Source organism: Dermacentor andersoni, chromosome 11 (genome assembly GCF_023375885.2).
Source record: "Dermacentor andersoni chromosome 11, qqDerAnde1_hic_scaffold, whole genome shotgun sequence".
Taxonomy (NCBI): Eukaryota; Metazoa; Arthropoda; class Arachnida; order Ixodida; family Ixodidae; genus Dermacentor; species Dermacentor andersoni.
The window spans coordinates 11,707,671-11,725,916 of NC_092824.1; the positions used below are offsets into that span (position 1 = coordinate 11,707,671).

The 18,246-nt window shown below is 48.8% G+C and overlaps 1 protein-coding gene across 2 annotated transcripts in view; it reads right to left on the minus strand.

Annotated features, from left to right (window-relative positions):
- The window catches only part of LOC126517907 (DNA-binding protein SMUBP-2-like), a 104,800-nt gene that overhangs the window by 66,132 nt on the left and 20,422 nt on the right, over positions 1-18,246 (minus strand). The window lies entirely within an intron of this gene.

An 18,246-nucleotide genomic window follows, 5' to 3' on the forward strand; every position in this document is an offset into this window, starting at 1 on the left:
AACACAGAGCAAAATTTGCCGAAGTCATTTAGCAGTAATGCTAGGTACGAAGGGGGTGTTTTGATGGATGTTACGCCTCCCCCCTCCCACAGAAAATTAAGAACTGCAGCGCTGTGGTTGTATGTGGCAGCTATAGCAATCACGGTAACACCTTACAATGCTAGAACTAACACAATAACAAAGCGAAACAGTCTAACTGTAGAAAAACTAATAAGCATAGACGTAACTGAACAAATTTATATGTAAACTAGGTGTGTTCTCAAGGTTAGAGAACCTGTTTCTTTTCAATTGGCATATATTCTCTTTTATAACTTTGTTATTATTTTTATGACCTCAGATAAAGCAAAACCCTTTTTAGTGCACAAAACATTGAAGGAATGAAGAAGGCATTCTGTCCTGTCACCTTCTTCCTTGAACATTTTGCGCACCACTGAAAAGGGCTTTTCGTTGCCTGAAGTAGTAATGTTTCACCGACCAGCCCAAGCGGCCACCCTTTCGTGACTTGCGACTTGTATGCCATGACTTTTGTTATAAACTGTTCTACATTTTCTCTCGTAATGCTGTGCTGCATTCAAAGATTTCATTATTGCTTGCATAATGCTACATTCAATTTTTATTATATTTATTTTCACCCAAAAAAGCTTGTTGCGATATTTTGTACTACACTTCAGTTTTCTTACATTCAGTATTTTATCTTATATATACCTCATCCCTTCTGCTTGGATTTTTACAAGGCCTGCAGTATTTCATAAATAAAAGAATAATTGAAAAAAAAAATGAAGAGTGCCCATGTACCAGGATGCCATACTGCATCCACCTCCTCGTTACCAAAACCGAAGTGCAAGCATCACAGTAAATTATTTAGTGTGGTCCAACAGTCACTAACATATTGTCACGTGGTAGTGACGGTGAAGAAAGCAGCAATACGGTGGAATACAAAACTAGCTTTTATTGGGCGAACCTGTGCCCACAAAAACAGGCTACACTTATAGCAGAACGATAGCGGCGAACACGGTCGGCGATCGTTGGAAATCTGATCAGCGGGTCAAGCGCGTCGGCTTTTATACAGCATTCGTCGAATGTTTCAGACTAATCGTTCGGACCCGCGTGCCTTCCACAAAGTTCTACACCATTCGCGTCACGCGATGAAATCAGATAACACAACGTTCGGCGACAACAGACAGCAGGATAAAAGCATCGATAACTTTCCAGAAACTTCGGATACATGCAGGTGCGTCCCGTGCTGTGCGATTACATTTGTTAGGCGGCGAAACGTGGTCGCCCGATAAAGATAAGTACACGTGTCAATACCCCCCTCTTAAGAAGCATCCACCCGATGCTGCATACAAACGAAAGTAATAAAGAAAAACACCCGTAGAAAAGAAAACAACAAAATAAGGAAGTTCGTCAGCGTCCGTAAAAGGGTTTCAGACGCACCACGTGGACCACTTCAGATCGTGCGCGGCGCCGCTGTGAATGCGAAATTCCGTCTGGCACGACCTCATAGTCCAGTGCGCCAATACGTCGAATGACCTTGTAGGGTCCGAAATAGCGGCGCAATAGTTTCTCACTCAGTCCTCGTCGGCGTATCGGTGTCCAAACCCAAACACGGTCGCCGGGCTGGTACTCGACGAAGCATCGTCGGAGGTTGTAGTGTCGGCTGTCGGTCCTCTGTTGGTTCTTGATCCGTAGGCGGGCGAGCTGTCGAGCTTCTTCGGCACGCTGGAGATAGCTAGCGACGTCAACATTCTCTTCGTCAGTGACGTGGGGCAGCATGGCATCGAGCGTCGTCGTCGGGTTCCTGCCGTAAACCAGCTTGAACAGCGTGATCTGTGTTGTTTCTTGCACCACCGTGTCGTAAGCAAAGGTTACGCATGGCAGGACCGCGTCCCACGTCTTGTGCTCGAAGTCGACGTACCTTGCTAGCATGTTGGCAAGGGTCTTGTTCAGGCGCTCCATGAGACCATTCGTCTACGGGAGGTAGGCAGTTGTCCTCCTGTGGCTTGTCTGGCTGTATTGCAGAATGGCTTGGGTGAGCTTTGGTGTAAAGGCCGCTTCTCTGTCGGTGATGAGGACTTCTGGGGCACCACGTCGCAGCAGGATATTCTCGACGAAAAATTTTGCCACTTCGGGATGCGCTGCCTTTCGGTAGAGCTTTAGTTTCAGCGAAGCGGGTGAGATAGTCCGTCACCAAATCAACTTCTTATTCCCGGATGTTGATGTCGGAAACGGTCCCAACAAGCCCATCCCGATCTGCTGAAAAGGTCGGCAAGGAGGCTTGATCGGCTGTAGTAATCCGGCTGGCCTTGTCGGTGGTGTTTTGTGTCGCTGACAGTCTCGGCATGTCTTGATGTAATGTGCGACGTCGGTGGTCAGGCGCTGCCAGTAATACCTTTCCTGTATTCTCGACAGCGTCCGGGAGAACCCGAGGTGCCCAGCGGTTGGATCGTCGTGTAGGGCGTGCAGTATTTCTGGACGCAGCACTGACGGTACAACAAGAAGGTAGCTGGCCCGGACTGGTGAGAAGTTCTTCTTCACGAGCAGGTTGTTTTGTAGCGTGAGCGAAGACAACCCGCGCTTGAATGCCCTAGGGACAATGTCGGTGTTCCCTTCGAAATACTCGACGAGGCCTTTTAGCTCCGGGTCCGCTCGTTGCTGCTCAGCAAAGTCTTCCGCGCTTATTGTTCCAAGGAAGGCGTCGTAATCCTCATCTTGCGGCAGCGGGTCGACGGGGGCGCGTGATAGGCAATCGACATCTGAGTGTTTTTGTCCGGACTTGTAGGTTACAGTGATGTCGTATTCTTGTAGTCTGAAGCTCCACCGCGCCAGCCGTCCTGAAGGGTCCTTTAAGTTAGCTAGCCAACACAACGCGTGATAGTCGCTGACAACTTTGAATGGCCTCCCATATAGGTAAGGGCGGAATTCTGCTGTAGCCCAAATGATGGCTAAGTGATTCGTAGCCTTCAGCTCGTTGCTGTTTAGTGAAGTCTTCCGCGCTTATTATCCCAAGGAAGGCGGCGTCGTCCTCGTCGTCTTGTGGTGGGGGATCGATGGGGGCGCGTGATAAGCAGTCGGCGTCGGAGTGTTTTTTTCCGGACTTGTATATTACCGTGACGTCATATTCTTGTAGTCTGAGGCCAGCCGTCCTGAAGGGTCCTTTAAGTTAGCTAGCCAACACAACGCGTGGTAGTCGCTGACGACTTTGAATGGCCTGCCATAGAGATAAGGGTGGAATGTAGCTGTAGCCCAAATGATGACGAGGCATTCCTTTTTAGTCTTAGAATAATTGCTTTCTGCTTTTGACAGCGACCGGCTAGCATACGATATCACGCGTTCAAGTCCTTCTTTCCTCTGGACTAGGACGGCACCGAGGCCTAGGCTACTGGCGTCAGTGTGGATTTCGGTATCGGCATCCTCGTCGAAGTGTGCAAGTACCGGCGGCGACTGCATGCGTCGTTTGAGTTCTTGAAATGCCCTGGCCTGCGGCGTTTCCCACTTGAACTCGACATCACATTTGGTTAGATGTGTGAGTGGCTCCGCGATGCGTGAAAAGTCCTTGACAAAGCGCCTTTAGTAGGCACACATGCCAAGGAATCTATGCACTGCCTTCTTGTCGATGGGCTGCGGGAACTTTGCGATGGCAGCTGTCTTCTGCGGGTCGGGGCGGACTCCAGATTTGCTGATGACGTGGCCTAAATATAGAAGCTCCTCGTAAGCGAAGCCGCACTTTTCCGGCTTCAGAGTAAGTCCTGATGACCTGATGGCCTCTAGTACTGTTGCAAGCCGCCTAAGGTGATCGTCGAAATTTCCGGCGAAGACGACGATGTCCTCCAAGTAAACGAGACAGGTCTGCCACTTCAACCCTGTAAAACCGTGTCCATCACGCGCTGGAACGTTGCAGGCGCCGAGCACAGTCCGAATGGCATACCCTTGAACTCGTAGAGGCCGTCTGGGGTGATGAAGGCCGTCTTTTCGCGATCTCTTTCGTCGACTTCTATTTGCCAATAGCCAGACTTGAGGTCCATTGACGAGAAGTATTTAGCGTTGCAGAGCCGATCCAGTGCGTCGTCTATCCGTGGGAGGGGGTATACGTCCTTCTTCGTGATCTTGTTCAGACGACGACAATCGACGCAGAAACGCAGGGTTCCGTCCTTTTTTTTTCACCAAGACTACAGGAGATGCCCACGGGCTTTTAGACGGCTGGATGATGTCGTCGCACAGCATTTCGTCGACTTGGTGCCTTATAGCTTCACGTTCTCGCGTCGAAACTCGGTATGGGCTCTGGCGGAGAGGTCGAGCGCCCTCCTCAGTTATTATGCGATGCTTTGCGACTGGGGTTCGTCGAATCCTTGATGACATCAAAAAGCACTCTTTCTATCGTCGAAGTAGACTTCTGAGCTGTTGTTGCTTAATCGTGGGGAGACTTGGATTTATGTCGAAGTCTGGCTCGGGAACTACGGTCGTCGGGGTAGATGCGGCAGAATCCGAGAGGACAAACACATTGCTGTTTTCCAGAATTTCCTCGATGTATGCGATCGTCGTGCCTTTGTTGATGTGCTTGAACTCCTGGCTGAAGTTTGTCAGCAACACTTTCGTGTTTCCTCCGTGCAGTCGAGCGATCCCTCTTGCGACGCAAATTTCACGGTCTAGCAGTAGATGTTGGTCGCCTTCGATGACGCCTTCTAGGTCAGCGGGTGTTTCGGTGCCGACCGAAATAACAATGCTGGAGCGAGGCGGGATGCTCACTTGATGTTCGAGCACACTCAAGGCGTGGTGACTACGAGGGCTCTCCGGCGGTATCGCCTGATCTTCCGACAGCGTTACTGACTTCGACTTCAGGTCGATTACAGCGCTGTGTTGGTTGAGGAAGTCCATGCCGAGAATGACGTCTCGTGAACACTGTTGGAGGATAACGAAGGTGACAGGGTAAGTCCGGTCGTGAATGGTAATTCTTGCCGTGCACATTCCTGTCGGCGTAATCAAGTGTCCTCCAGCGGTCCGAATTTGAGGGCCCTCCCATGCAGTCTTAACCTTCTTTAACTGGGCGGCGATGTGTCCACTCATTACGGAGTAATCGGCCCCTGTGTCGACTAAGGCAGTGACTGCATGGCCGTCGAGAAGTACGTCGAGGTCGGTGGTTCTTTGTCTGGCGTTGCAGTTGGGTCTTGGCGTCGGATCACGGCTGTGTCGCGTTGAACTGGAGCTGGAACGTCGCGTCGTGAAGTCGTCTTTCGTCGGTGCAGTCTTGGCTTTCTTACTTCGTCAGGACGACGGCGTGTCGTCATTAGGTCGTCGAGATCGTTTCTTCGTCGTCTTCGTCGGCGGCCGAGGATCTTCGTCAGTTCGACGAACAGCAACCGCACCTCCATCAGTTGCTGCTTTCAGTTTTCCGGATATGGGCTCGCTGACCGGCCCCGGGCTGGGCCAGTGCATGGTCGGCGCTGCGGCAACAGGTAGCGGCCTGGTGATGGCGAACGCGACGGTCGTAGAGAGCTCCATTGAGTAGCGGCGAGGTAGTCGGCGATGTCACGTGGGCGCTCTCCAAGCGGTGGACGCGGCGCGTTCACGGCGAACCCTCTCAGTCCCAAGTCGCGGTATGGGCATCGGCGATACACATGGCCGGCTTCTCCGCAGTGATAGCAGAGCGGGCGGTGGTCGGGGGCTCGCCAAATGTCCGTTTTCCTCGCGTAGGTGCGCTGGGCGATGGGTGGGCGTGCTGGCGGCGGCGGACGACGGAATTGCGGCGTTACAGGGTCCTGGCGTTGTCGCGGAGGGGGACCTTGACGGCGGGCGACGGCGGCGTAGGTCATCGCTTCCGGCTGAAGTTGCGGTGATCGTGGTTGCACCTCAGGGACTCCAAGCGATCGCTGAACCTCTTCTTTGACGATTTCAGCGATTGGATCCATTTGGGACTGCGTCCTTGGGTAGAACTTCTGCAGCTCCTCCCGTACGACCGCTCTGATAGTCTCGGTAGCCAGTCTGACCGCTCTGATAGTCTCGTCGGTAGCCAGTGATTGAACCCCGGCGTAGTTTGTAGAGTTCGTGTGGCGATCGAATTGCCGGTTTCAGATCTCGAGTGTCTTCTCAATGTTAGTCGCCTCACGAAGAAACTCTTCGATGGTCTTCGGTGGGCTTCTTACCATCTCGGCGAAAAGTTCCTCCTTTACACCACTCATCAGTAGGCGGACTTTCTTCTCCTCGGCCATATCCGGGTCGGCGTGGCGGAACAAACGGCTCATTTCTTCCGTAAAGATGGCAACATTCTCGTTTGGTAGCTGCACTCGGGCGTCCAGCATAGCTTCAGCCCTTTCCTTGCGCACGACGCTTGTAAAGGTGCGTAGGAAGCCGCTACGGAACAGGTCCCACGTTGTCAAGGTCGATTCCCTGTTCTCAAACCAAGTTCTGGCGGTGTCTTCTAAGGCGAAGTAGACATGCCGCAGCTTGTTGTCGGAGTCCCAGTTGTTGAATGTTGCGATTCGTTTGTAGGTCTCCAGCCATGATTCCGGGTCTTCAGTCGCTGCTCCATGGAAGGTTGGTGGGTCCCGAGGTTGTTGTAGGATAACGGGGGACGCTGGGGCAGCCATTGGGGTTGTCTTGACCACGATCTTCTTTGTCGTCTCAGGTAGAAGTCCGTGGTCTGGGGGCAGTCCTTGCAGTCTGCGGCTAGCACGCTGGTTTTGGGCGATGTTGCTTCTGTCCTCGGGCTTCGGGCTTGGATCGCGGCTTTGCGGGGGCGTTCGGTACATGAACGCACAAGCACCTCCACCAGATGTCACGTGGAAGTGACGGTGAAGAAAGCAGCAATACGGTGGAATACAAAACTAGCTTTTATTGGGCGAACCTGTGCACACAAAAACAGGCTACACTTATAGCAGAACGACAGCGGCAAACACGGTCAGCGATCGTCGGAAATCTGATCAGAGGGTCAAGCGCGTCGGCTTTTATACAGCAGTCGTCGAATGTTCCAGACTAATCGTTCGGACCCGCGTGCCTTCCGCAAAGTTCTACACCATTCGCGTCACGCGATGAAATCAGATAACACAACATTCGGCGACAACAGACAGCAGGGTAGAAGCATCGATAACTTTCCAGAAACTTCGGATACATGCAGGCGCGTCCCGCCGCCTAACATTTGTTAGGCGGCGAAACGTGGTCGCCCGATAAAGATAAGTACACGTGTCAATATTTATGAAGGGTGAGACCTAGATTTAGAATTTTTTAAAATTACAAATAAGCCATGTCATGTCGGCTCTCTTGTAAACGGCCCCTCATCAAAAGTCAGCATTGATAAGTACCATGTGCGTGCTGATTACACACAAAACACAAAAGCAGCTCAAATTTCAAATGAAAGAAAGCTTGTCATCACGAAGGAACCCCGCCTCCTACCGGAGAATCACACACATGAACGTTAGACAAACCGACTGCAACGTCACTGGTCATGACATGCGATTTTGGTAAACCATCCACTGCAGAGTGTGCCTATTCACATCTCAAGTGCCTCCCAACGAAAAAAAGAAGAAAGTGGGACCCTAAATGTGACGCAGTTGTCAGTGCATGCCTTTGGCCAAATCTATTGCCCTTTATACACAGAAGCCAGCCAAACTAACAAGTAGCTGAGGCATAAACATGCAGAAGAAATTAAGAATAACATACGCATCCACCAGCTGTTCGAGCTTTATCAAATTGGAATGTTTAATTACCCACATCAACGGTGATCCTCATGCCATTCACTCAATATTGGCAACAGGACATCTGTGTTGCACACATGCAATTCCGTTTCTTGCTTCTTGCGGTTTTTGGCTTCATCCCCATGTGTTTATTTTTCCCAATTTAAATTCAGTTGAGAGTCAGCCTCCATGTTATCCTCTTCTATGCTTCTCGTGTTCCGTTTGCACTGTCAAAATTAGTAATAAACCTTCATACTTCAATAAGTGGGGAAAAAGCAGGCAGGTGAACAGGCAATTGGCAACTACGGCGTCGATTCTAGAAATGCTAAAGGAGAGATGCTGGTAGAATTCGCAGTAAGGAATAAGCTGAGAATAATGAACACCGTTTTCAGGAAACGCAGCAACAGAAAATGGACTTGGAAAAGCCCTAATGGTGAAACAAGCAATGAATTGATTTCATACTTTCTGGCAATCCCAGCATAGTGCAGGATGTAGAAGTGATAGGTAGGGTAAAGTGCAGTGATCATAGGTTAGTGAGGGCTAGGATTCACCTCAATTTGAAGAGAAGAAGAGTAAAATTAGACAAGAAAAAACAGGTCAACCTAGAGGCAGTAAGGGTAAAAGCAGACAAATTCAGGCTCATGCTTTCAAACAAATATGCAGCCTTAGAACAGAGAGATGAAGATGACATAGATTTAATGAATGAAACTGTAACTAGGCTGGCTTCAGGGGCAGCAACAGAAGTGGGAGGCAAGGCACCAAGGCAACCAGTGGGCAAGCTCTCCCAAGTAACAAAGGACCTAATAAAGTAACGACAAAGAATGAAAGTGTCCAACTCATGGGATAAGATAGAATTCGTGGAACTGTCGAAACTGATCAACAAAGCGAAAATAAGTGATATTAGAAATTATAACATGAGAAAGACTGAAGAAGCCATAAAAAATGGACGCAGCCTGAAATCAGTGAGAAGGAAACTTGGCATAGGACAAAGCAAGATGTATACACTGAAAGATAAACAGGGTAATATCATCAGTAATCTCGAAGGTATACTAAAAGCAGCAGAAGAATTCTATACTGACCTGTACATTACCCAGAAGAGTCAGGATAGCTCCATTAGAAACAGTAATGAACAGGATACAGAAACTCCTCCTATAACTAGCGATGAGGTCAGAAGGGCCTTGCAAGGCATAAAATGGGGAAGAGCAGCAGGAGAAGATGGAATAACAGTCGATTTAATCAAAGATGAAGGAGACATAATGCTTGGAAAACTGGTGACTCTCTATACGAAGTGTCTATCGACTGAAAGGGTCCCAGAAAACTCAGACGTCAAAGAATTAAATTATCGGCCCATTAACTTACTCCCAGTATTATATAAAATATTCACCAAGAGAATCTCCAATAGAATAAGGGCAACACTGGAATTTAGTCAACCAAGGGAACGGGCAGGTTCAAGGAAGGGATACGCTACAATGGATCACATCCACGTCATCAATCAGGTAATCGAGTAATCCGCAGAGTACAATCAGTTTGGACATATGGCTTTCATAGATTACGAAAAGGCATTTGATTCAGTAGAGATACCAGCAGTCATAGAAGCATTACGTAATCAAGGAGTACAGAATGCTTACATAAATAACTTGGAAAATGCAGAGGTTCTACAGAGGTTCTACAGCTACCTTAATTCTACACAGAAAAAGCAGGAAGATACCTATAAAGAAAGGGGTCAGACAGGGAGAGACAGTCTCTCCAATGCTATTCACTGCATGCTCGGAAGAAGTATTCAAGCTATTAAACTGGGAAGGCTTAAAAGTAAGGATCGACGGCGAATATCTCGGCAACCTTCGGTTTGCCGATGACATTATTCTATTCAGCAACAATGCAGACAAGTAACAACAAATCATTGAGGACTTTAACTCAGAGAGTGTAAGAGTGGGGTTGAAGATTAATATGCAGAAGACAAAGATAATGATAAATAGCCGGGCAAAGGAACCAGAGTTCAGGAATTCCATTCGGCCTCTGGAGTCTGTGAAGGAGTACGTTTACCTAGGTCAATTGATCACAGGGAACCCTGATCATGAGAAGGAAATTCAAAGAAGAATAAAAATGGGTTGGATTGCATACGGCAGACGTTGTCAGCTCCTGACTGGAAGCTTACCATTATCATTGAAAAGGAAGGTGCATAATCAGTGCATTTTGCCGGTGCTGACATATGGGGCAGAGACTTGGAGACTGACAAAGAAGCTTGAGAACAAGTTAAGGACCGTGCAAGGAGCGACGAAATGAAGCTTGCTAGTCATAAGGTTAAGAGAAAGAAAGAGAGTGGCTTGGATCGGAGAGCAAACGGGTATAGACGATATTCTAATTGACATCCAGAGAAAAAAATGGAGCTGGGCAGGTCATGCAATGCATAGGTTAGATGACCGTTGGACCATTCGGGCTACAGAATGGGTACCAAGAGAAGGGAAGTGCAGTAGAGGAAGGCAGAAGACTAGGTGGTGCAATGAAATCAGGAAATTCGCACGTACTAGATTGTAATCAATTGGTGAGAGAGAGAAAGAGAACAACTTTATTGAAAGCGCCTGCAGAATCGGTTAGGCTCCCACCATGCAGGGAGGACAAGCTTTTACCGCGACGCGGCCACATCAGTCTCGTGCGTTGTGCTCCTCGAGGTCTTGGTCCCTTGCTACTTCCGCGGGTCCGAGAGGGCCACCGCCCTCTTCCTGGGGGTGCTGCCCCCCTTCTCCTCGATTTTGCGCGGTCGCTGCCTCTCTAGAGCTGCCGAGACGTGCTGGACGGCCTTAAGTTGTGTCTCTTGATCATAGCTCCTTGTTGCAGGCTCTAGCTGCGGTGCAGAGCAGGTGTAATTGGAGATCGCAGGGAGAGGCTTTTGTCCTGCAGTGTACATAAAATAGGCTGGTGATGATGATGATGAAGTCTGAGCCTATATGTTCTCTCTTCAGTTGGCCAGGCTGAGCTTCATGATAAGCATGACCAAGGCCTGTATACTTTGAAGACAGGGGTCCTTCAGCCACGCCTCCAGGATTGTTGGATGCTGTGTAGGTGCAATGGAGGCCAGGCATTTCCACACGACAGCACGGCTTCCTGGGCAATCCCACAAAACGTGGACATTGTCTGGGAAGCCACCGCATGCCTGACAGGTGTGTCATCTCGGCCTCCCCTGTATGTTGTGTAAGTATGGCGTTGGCAGGGAGTTTGTCTGCGCCCGCCGCCACAGCAATGATGTTTAGTGCAGGTAATAGGAGCACGGTGTTCATTTAGAGCTCATCTAGTCTGTCTCTCTGGTCTAGTTGCGCGAGAGTTGAATTTTCTCCAGGGTCCACTGGCTCCTGCCATCAGAGAGGGGGGGTCCGGAAGAGACGCATAGGAGATGGCATATGCCATCTTGTTCCCCCCAATCCCTGCATGACCAGGAATCCATTTAATCCTGACTGTACTGTTTAACTGTCCTATGAAATATTCAGTCAGTATGTGGTGTAAATCTGACCGCAGACGGTTGCTGATAAGAGCCCCACATGGCGCCTGGCAGTCGGTCCTAATGATGATATCTCTGCCATGCGAGGAATGTGCAGTAACCACTTCGATGATGGCAAGAAGTTCCATGTGAGTCTATGATGTGATGTTTTCATGTAGCCCCAACGAGAGCGCTGCTGTTGATCTTGCTACTCCTGTGCCACACCACCCTCTCTGTCCTAAAGAGGTGCTGATGTAGAGAGTGGTCTTCCTGTGCTGTCTTGAGCACTTTGTCTGCTCAATGCTCTGCGTGTCTCTAGATTTGTGTTTCGTGGAACCAACCCGCATGCTGTCATGTTGTCGTGGTTGTGAAATTCTGTCTGCCAGATGGCCAAGTACAGTGAGAAGCCTTGAGGCATGCTTTGGAGCTGTGCTTAATTTGTGTGTTGGCTGACGTCATCGCGACTGGGCAACACGGCCAACCCCATGATTCTGCTTTTAGGGGCACAATAGGGGAGACCAAGTGCTGTCTTGATCAATTTGTAGAGCAATAGTTCCAGTTTGCTTTTTTGCGACTTCGTAAGTTGCAAGTAAGAGTTTTGGTTCACGACTCTGAGAACTGCCATAGCTTTAATACAGGGTTTTTCTGTAATGATACTGCCTCCCGCGCGGCACTGCAGTCACCAGTAGCGCGCTCCCCAGAGGCGGGACTTGTGGTGGAGGTTCTAAGCTAGGTAACGTACTGGGCAGCAGTCGTGTCCGAGCTCTTTCAGAGTGAGGATCTGAAGTGGCACAAAAGCTGTTTTCGAGTTTTTGTCATGGCAGAAAACGTCAAAAACGGAGCATTCACTGGAGCAGCAGTACGCAGTTAAATTTTGCTTTCACGTGGGCAAAACCACTTCCGAGACACACTTGCCTTGGTTAAGGAGGCTTACAGAGGTGATGTCCTGTCAAAGGCCTAGGTTTTTCAGTGGTTCAGTGAGTTCGAGAATGGACGGGAGACTGCTGAAGACATGGAGCAATCCGGACGCCCTTCAACGAGTGATTTGGATGACAATGTGGCCAAAGTAAAAAATCTTCTGGACTCCAACTATTGTATGAGTATCAGATTAATCGCCGAAGACCTCAAAATGTGTAGAACAATGGTTCACAAAATTATTTCTGGAAATTTGAACATGCGGAAGGTTTGTTATAAATTGGTGCCAAAGGTGTTGGGTGATAAACGAAAACAATGACGAGTTGACATTTCTGCAAGATGCTGGTGTAGTTAGAAAGTGAATGGGACTTTTTAGACGTAATAACAGGCGACAAATTGTGGATACTCCAGTACGGCCCCGAAACCAAGCGCCAAAGGTCGGAGTGGCACACCGTGAACTCACCCCCACCCCAAGAAGGCGAGAATATTGAAGTCCAAGGTAAAGACAATGTTCATTGTCTTTTTTGACAAGAGTGGGGTAGTCCACAAACAAGTTGTACCACTGGGACAAACCGTAAACACCGTGTTCTACAAAGAAGTCCTTGAGTGCCTTCACAGAGCCGTCAAATGAAAACGACCGGAGATGCCAATGACTAGAAACTCCACCACAACAATGCTCCAGCCCACACTGCCTTTGTTGTGACCACCTACCTGGTCTGCCGCAGCCGCCGCACCATGCCGCAGCCACCGTACAACCTCAATGTGAGCCCGGCAGACTTTTTCCTGATCCCAAAGCTCAAGAGAAGCCTGAAAGGTCACCGTTTCAACGATTTTCTCACCATCTAATGGGCTGCCACAGAGTCTCTGAAAGAGATTACGGCAGCTGACTTCCAGGGAGCCTTTGCAGCGTGGGAATCGCATTGGCAGCGGTGTATCGATGTCTGAGGAGACTATTTAGAGGAATTTTAATAATATGTACCAACTGAATCAATAAATTCTTTTTAGCAGACCCAGTCTCATTACTTTACGGACAAACCCTACAATTCCTAGTGCTTGGTGTTCCTTGAGGCCCCTAACACTCCTTGTAACATGTTCGAGTTGACGTTTGATTAGTAAGAGTTGCTGTGTGATGTCATGCATCCATGTTGGAGCGCCGCCATTGTCTTGGAGCCAGAATCCAAGCACCTTCGTGTGTTGTTTTTGCAATATCGTACTACCATCTACTGTGAGAGGAACTTATTTGCGATCCTCTTCTGCAAGAGAGCCCGTCCAGTCAATGATGACCAAGTATTCAGACTTGGTGCTGGAGACAGTTATCCTTCTTGTGTAAGGGGGGGGGGGGGGGGGGAGTGAGAGAGAGGGGGGAGAGAGCAAATGATAAATGAATGGCAGGAAGGTTAACACTGAGCCCAGTTGGCTACCCTACACTGGGGAAAGGAAAAGGGGAAGGTAATATTAAAAGGAATTCCTTATTGGTGTCTAAAGCTTGCTGTAAGGTCTCTTGCAGTTGGGCGGGGGATCCTTTGCTTGCCCAGAGGGTGATGTCGTTGGCATAAATTGTGTATTCCAGGTCTTCTACCTCCTAGAGTATGTGTGAGAGTTGGTGGAGTGCAAGTGAAAATAAGGTAGGGCACAGGATGGAGCCTTGCTGTACCCCTGTGGGAATGTATTGGGTCTGTGCTCAAACTTCGTTGACCCACACTTGCACCGTGTGATTAGCTAGGAAGTCCCTGATGTAGTAATAGGAGGCGTTCTGCCAGTTGGATGTTGCAGAGACATTATGGCCTTGTGAGGAAAGGCCTTGTCAAAGGCACCCTTAATGTCGAGCCCAATGATGACTCGTACTTGACTACTGCTCCTGTGTGAGTAATTTTCAGCAAGGGCGAGCACGGCATGCTCCGTTGACCTAACTTTGCTATAACTGATCCCTCTGGCGTATATCTCAGTGTTGGAATCTTGGACGCAGCGTAACCTCTAAAGAGTAACCTTTTCCATGATTTTGCCAGGGCATAAGGTAAGGGAAATGTGATGCAGGTTCGAGATGGAAGTCGAGGGCTTCCCAGGTTTCAGTATGGGGAAACATTTTCAGCTCCCTTCACACCGAGGGGATTGTCCCGTGCTGCCATGCCTTTTATCATGCCCAATAAATATTGCTGGTAGTCATCTGGCAGTTTACGTAGCACCTTAATCGTTATGCAATCCCCTCTGGGAGCTGTATTACATTTACTTGTACAGATGGTGGCTTCTAACTCACGCATGGTGAGCAGTCGGTCCACTTCCATGACTGGTTGGCAATCCAGCTCAGGGAGGTGTCGGTGCTATGGTTGACGTGTGTCCGTAGGAAAGAAGTGATCTGCAATGCATTCAGCAAGATCACTTGCTGACACATTGTCTTTTGTTTGAAGTGCTTTCAGGTGGTCCTTCTTTTTGGCTGACCTAGGAGGCTGCAGAAGAGTGCCCATGATCTGCTTGTATGTATGTTGTTGCCCGCAGTCTCACAAATCTGCATCCAATCATGTGCAGCGAGATGATCATCATATTCCAGTGCCTATTTAGTAGCACTGTCCAGCCTTTCTTTGAGACGCTCGCTTTTCCAGGATCAGATTAGTTTGCGGTGCCTATCACAAAGAACAATGAGATCACAATCCACCTGTGGATGAACTTCTGTTCATTGCACCACATTTGTGGTTGCATTATGTGTTTGCTTGAGGAGTAGTTCCTATTCTTGCAGAGAGTTGATGTGGGTGTCAGCCACTGTTTGTCTAAATTTATGCCAGTCGGTGAGGTAAGTCCATGTGCTTTCGTACGAGCCCTTGTCCTATGATGGCTGATGGGAACAGTGGCCTCTAATGCAAAGAGGTCACTGCCAAGTGTTTCAACAGTGTTTTGCCACACCCCTTCTCTTCTTGTGCAGGTCCAAATAAGGTCCAGATTGGTGTTGCATTCCCTGTGATTCCCGATGCATGTCTACACTGTTGTGTCATTTAAAAGGAAAAGATGTGCTTCAAATGCTAACTGTAGGAGCTATCTACCACCCTGTGTGCTATTAGTATAGCCTCAAGTTTTATGGTGACAGTTAAAGTTGTGGGGAGCACACGTGCCCATTTCCCCCCGCGTCGAGAGCCGGCATAGACATGGGAAAGGCGCACTATGCCCTCTCCCACTTCTCCCTCGCTCTCGTGGCGCGTGCTCACCCTTCCTCCCCGACTTGCGGGAAGGTAGCTGACGGGCGAGGAGGACATTCCTCTTGCCAAGGTAAAAACGTACAAAACAGCGCCACCAGGGGAGACCCTCGTTCTCTGATGCCGGGCCCCTAACCTTCCGGACTGGAGTACCTGCCGCAACCCATGAGTGACCTCATTTGCCTGACTATCCCGGGCAATGAGGCCAGCCTATTATTACTCATTACAGAGAGGACGCCCCTCTGCCAGTGTTCTTTATTGCTGGTAGCAATAAACGTTGTTACAGTTGACGCTGCTGGTTGCCTTATTAGTTCAAACCTGACGTAGCTGCGATTCCGCGCTACGGGTTGGAGAGTACCACGGAGCGACTGTGTGGGGCTAGATCTGGAGCTCGCCTTCAGCCCTAGATGCACACAGAGTGGAAGCTCCACAAGGTCAACTAACCAAATGTCTTGTTTGCGACGGAAGATCAAAAGTTGTTTCCAGAGTTGGCCAACAGATCATGCTTTTGGTGTGCAGTAGCTGTTAATGAAAGCGATATTGTAGGCCTTATGGGGCGAAATAGCACAGATTAATCTTCTCACAGTCTTTATCCTATTGTAGCATCCCTGTCATCTGGAAGAAAGGGCAGGTCGTTCTAATCTACAAAACAGGTAATAAAAACTCACCTCTTAACTACAGATCAATTTCCCTAACCAGCATACCCTGCAAGTTAATGGAGCACGTCATTTTCACCCAAATTATGCACTTCCTTGACACCAACAACTTCTTTCACCCATCCCAACATGGTTTCCGTAAGGGTCTCTCGTGCGAAATGCAACTTGCTATGTTTGTCCATGACTTACACGTGAATCTCGATGCTAACACATAATCAATGCAATTTTTCTTGATTATGCTAAAGCATTTCATAAGTTACCTCACCAACACCTAATACTCAAGCTCTCCCAGCTGAACCTGCAACCTGACATCTTAAATTGGGTTATTGAATTCCTCACTAACCGATCACAGTTAGTGCATGTCAATAATCACACTTCCACGCCCCTCCCTGTAACATCTGGCATCCCACAAGGTAGTGTTCTAGGCCCCCTACTTTCTCTTATTTACATTAACGACCTTCCTCTTGGTGTTTCCTCTCAAATCCGTATGTCTGCTGATGATTGTGTCATCTACAGCATAATTACTAACGACTCTGACCACAGTATGTTACAAAATGACCTTAACAAAGTGCAAGACTGGTGTAACGACTGGCTAATGACCCTTAACCCCAACAAATGTAAAGTAATGTGCTTCATTTGCCATCATCAGCCCTTGTACTCTCCATACAATATTACTAATACTACCCATAAAAAAGCGGACACATTTAAATACCTCGGCGTCACCCTTTCATACGACTTAGACTGGTCTGCTCATGTAACACGCATTACTGCCTCTGCTAACCAAACATTAGGATTCCTAAAATGCCATCTGTGTCATGCACCGCAACACGTCAAACTACTAGACTTCAAGACGCTCGTACATCCGAAACTTGAATACGCATCCCCCATCTGGTCACCACATCAAACTTACCTTATCAATGCACTTGAAAGAATTCAGAATCGTGCAGCAAGATTCATTCATTCTTCGTATTCTTACAACAAGAGCGTATCACTACTAAAAGCACAGTCCACCTTAACCCTTTCGCTGTCACGGACGTACCGGTACGTCATCGTGCTTCCCCCCCACGGCGTCACTGACGTACCGGTACGTTCTCTATCGTGCGTTCAAAATTTCGCGCCTGAGCGCAAACCAGGCGCTCCTGGATTTGCCACGCCATCTGTTGACTCTTTCTACAAGTTCGTACATTCGCCCCGACCTGCGTCAGTCCATGTATTGAAGAGTACGGTGCGACTGCCACTCCCCACTTTCTCTTTGCTGAGTGGCGCGGTGGCTCCGCGTTCGCTGGATCATGCGTCGCGCGCGTGTGGTTATGGGTTCAAAGGTTGTTCTGTAATCTCCGCTGGTTTGAAGGTTTTTATTTTTCTTCTGTTGGTGTGCCTGCTACGGCGCGTCAAGTTCAGGCGCACGTGCCGTTGCCTCTCCAAAAAGGGTGACTCGATTGCTGCTTTCGCTCTCCCGCCGCACCCTCGCTTCCGACTTGCAGCAGTAAACGTAAAGCCCTTCGAACTTTGTTTAGCCTTTTTCCATCTCCCTCTGTCTTCTTGATCACGCAACGTCCCATTTCTCTCCGTTGCGCGGGCGACTGAAAGCGCATCCTCCCTGCGCGCGGTTACTTTCGGATGGCTCGGCGCGTGGGACCTTCGTCTGCTCATGGGAGCGGTGGCTGAATTCCAATTCAGAATACGAGCCTAGCTCGGATTCGGACTCGGACAAAGTCGCATGAGAGGAAGAGGGTTCCGCATTGTCAGATTCGGATGTTGAACGGATTTTATAGTCACGCTGATGATGATGATGATGTTTACTAACAACAGCTGCAGAACACTGAAATGTGCATATTGCATTGACTATGTTATTTGTATACCAATCATAATCAAAAATAAATTGCTATGTTCATTCCCTGTTATGCTCGCTCCCTGAAACCAAGCCGACACTGGGGGTGCGTCACGGCCAGAAACGTCCGACAGCGAAAGGGTTAAACATGCTATCATCCCGGCATTCCATTGATTTGTTAATCCTCTTTCATAACGTTTATTACAGCTCGCTCCATCATGCACCATATGTGTTGGCCCCACCACCTCGCCATTCCCTGCATGCAGGGCATTCCTTGCAAGTAACCCATCCACGCAGCCGTACTACAACCTACTCTGCGTCTTTCTTTTGCCGGTCTTCAACCGACTGGAACGGCCTGCCCCGTCACCTAGCCGAAATCACCTGTTCATCGACGTTTGCTGATAAGCTTAATACTCATATTCTTCATTGAACTCATGTGGCCACTAATTAGAATAAACAACATTTGTAAACTCCACCCCTTATGTAATGCCTCCATTGAGGGGTCTTTTAAGGAAATACTAAA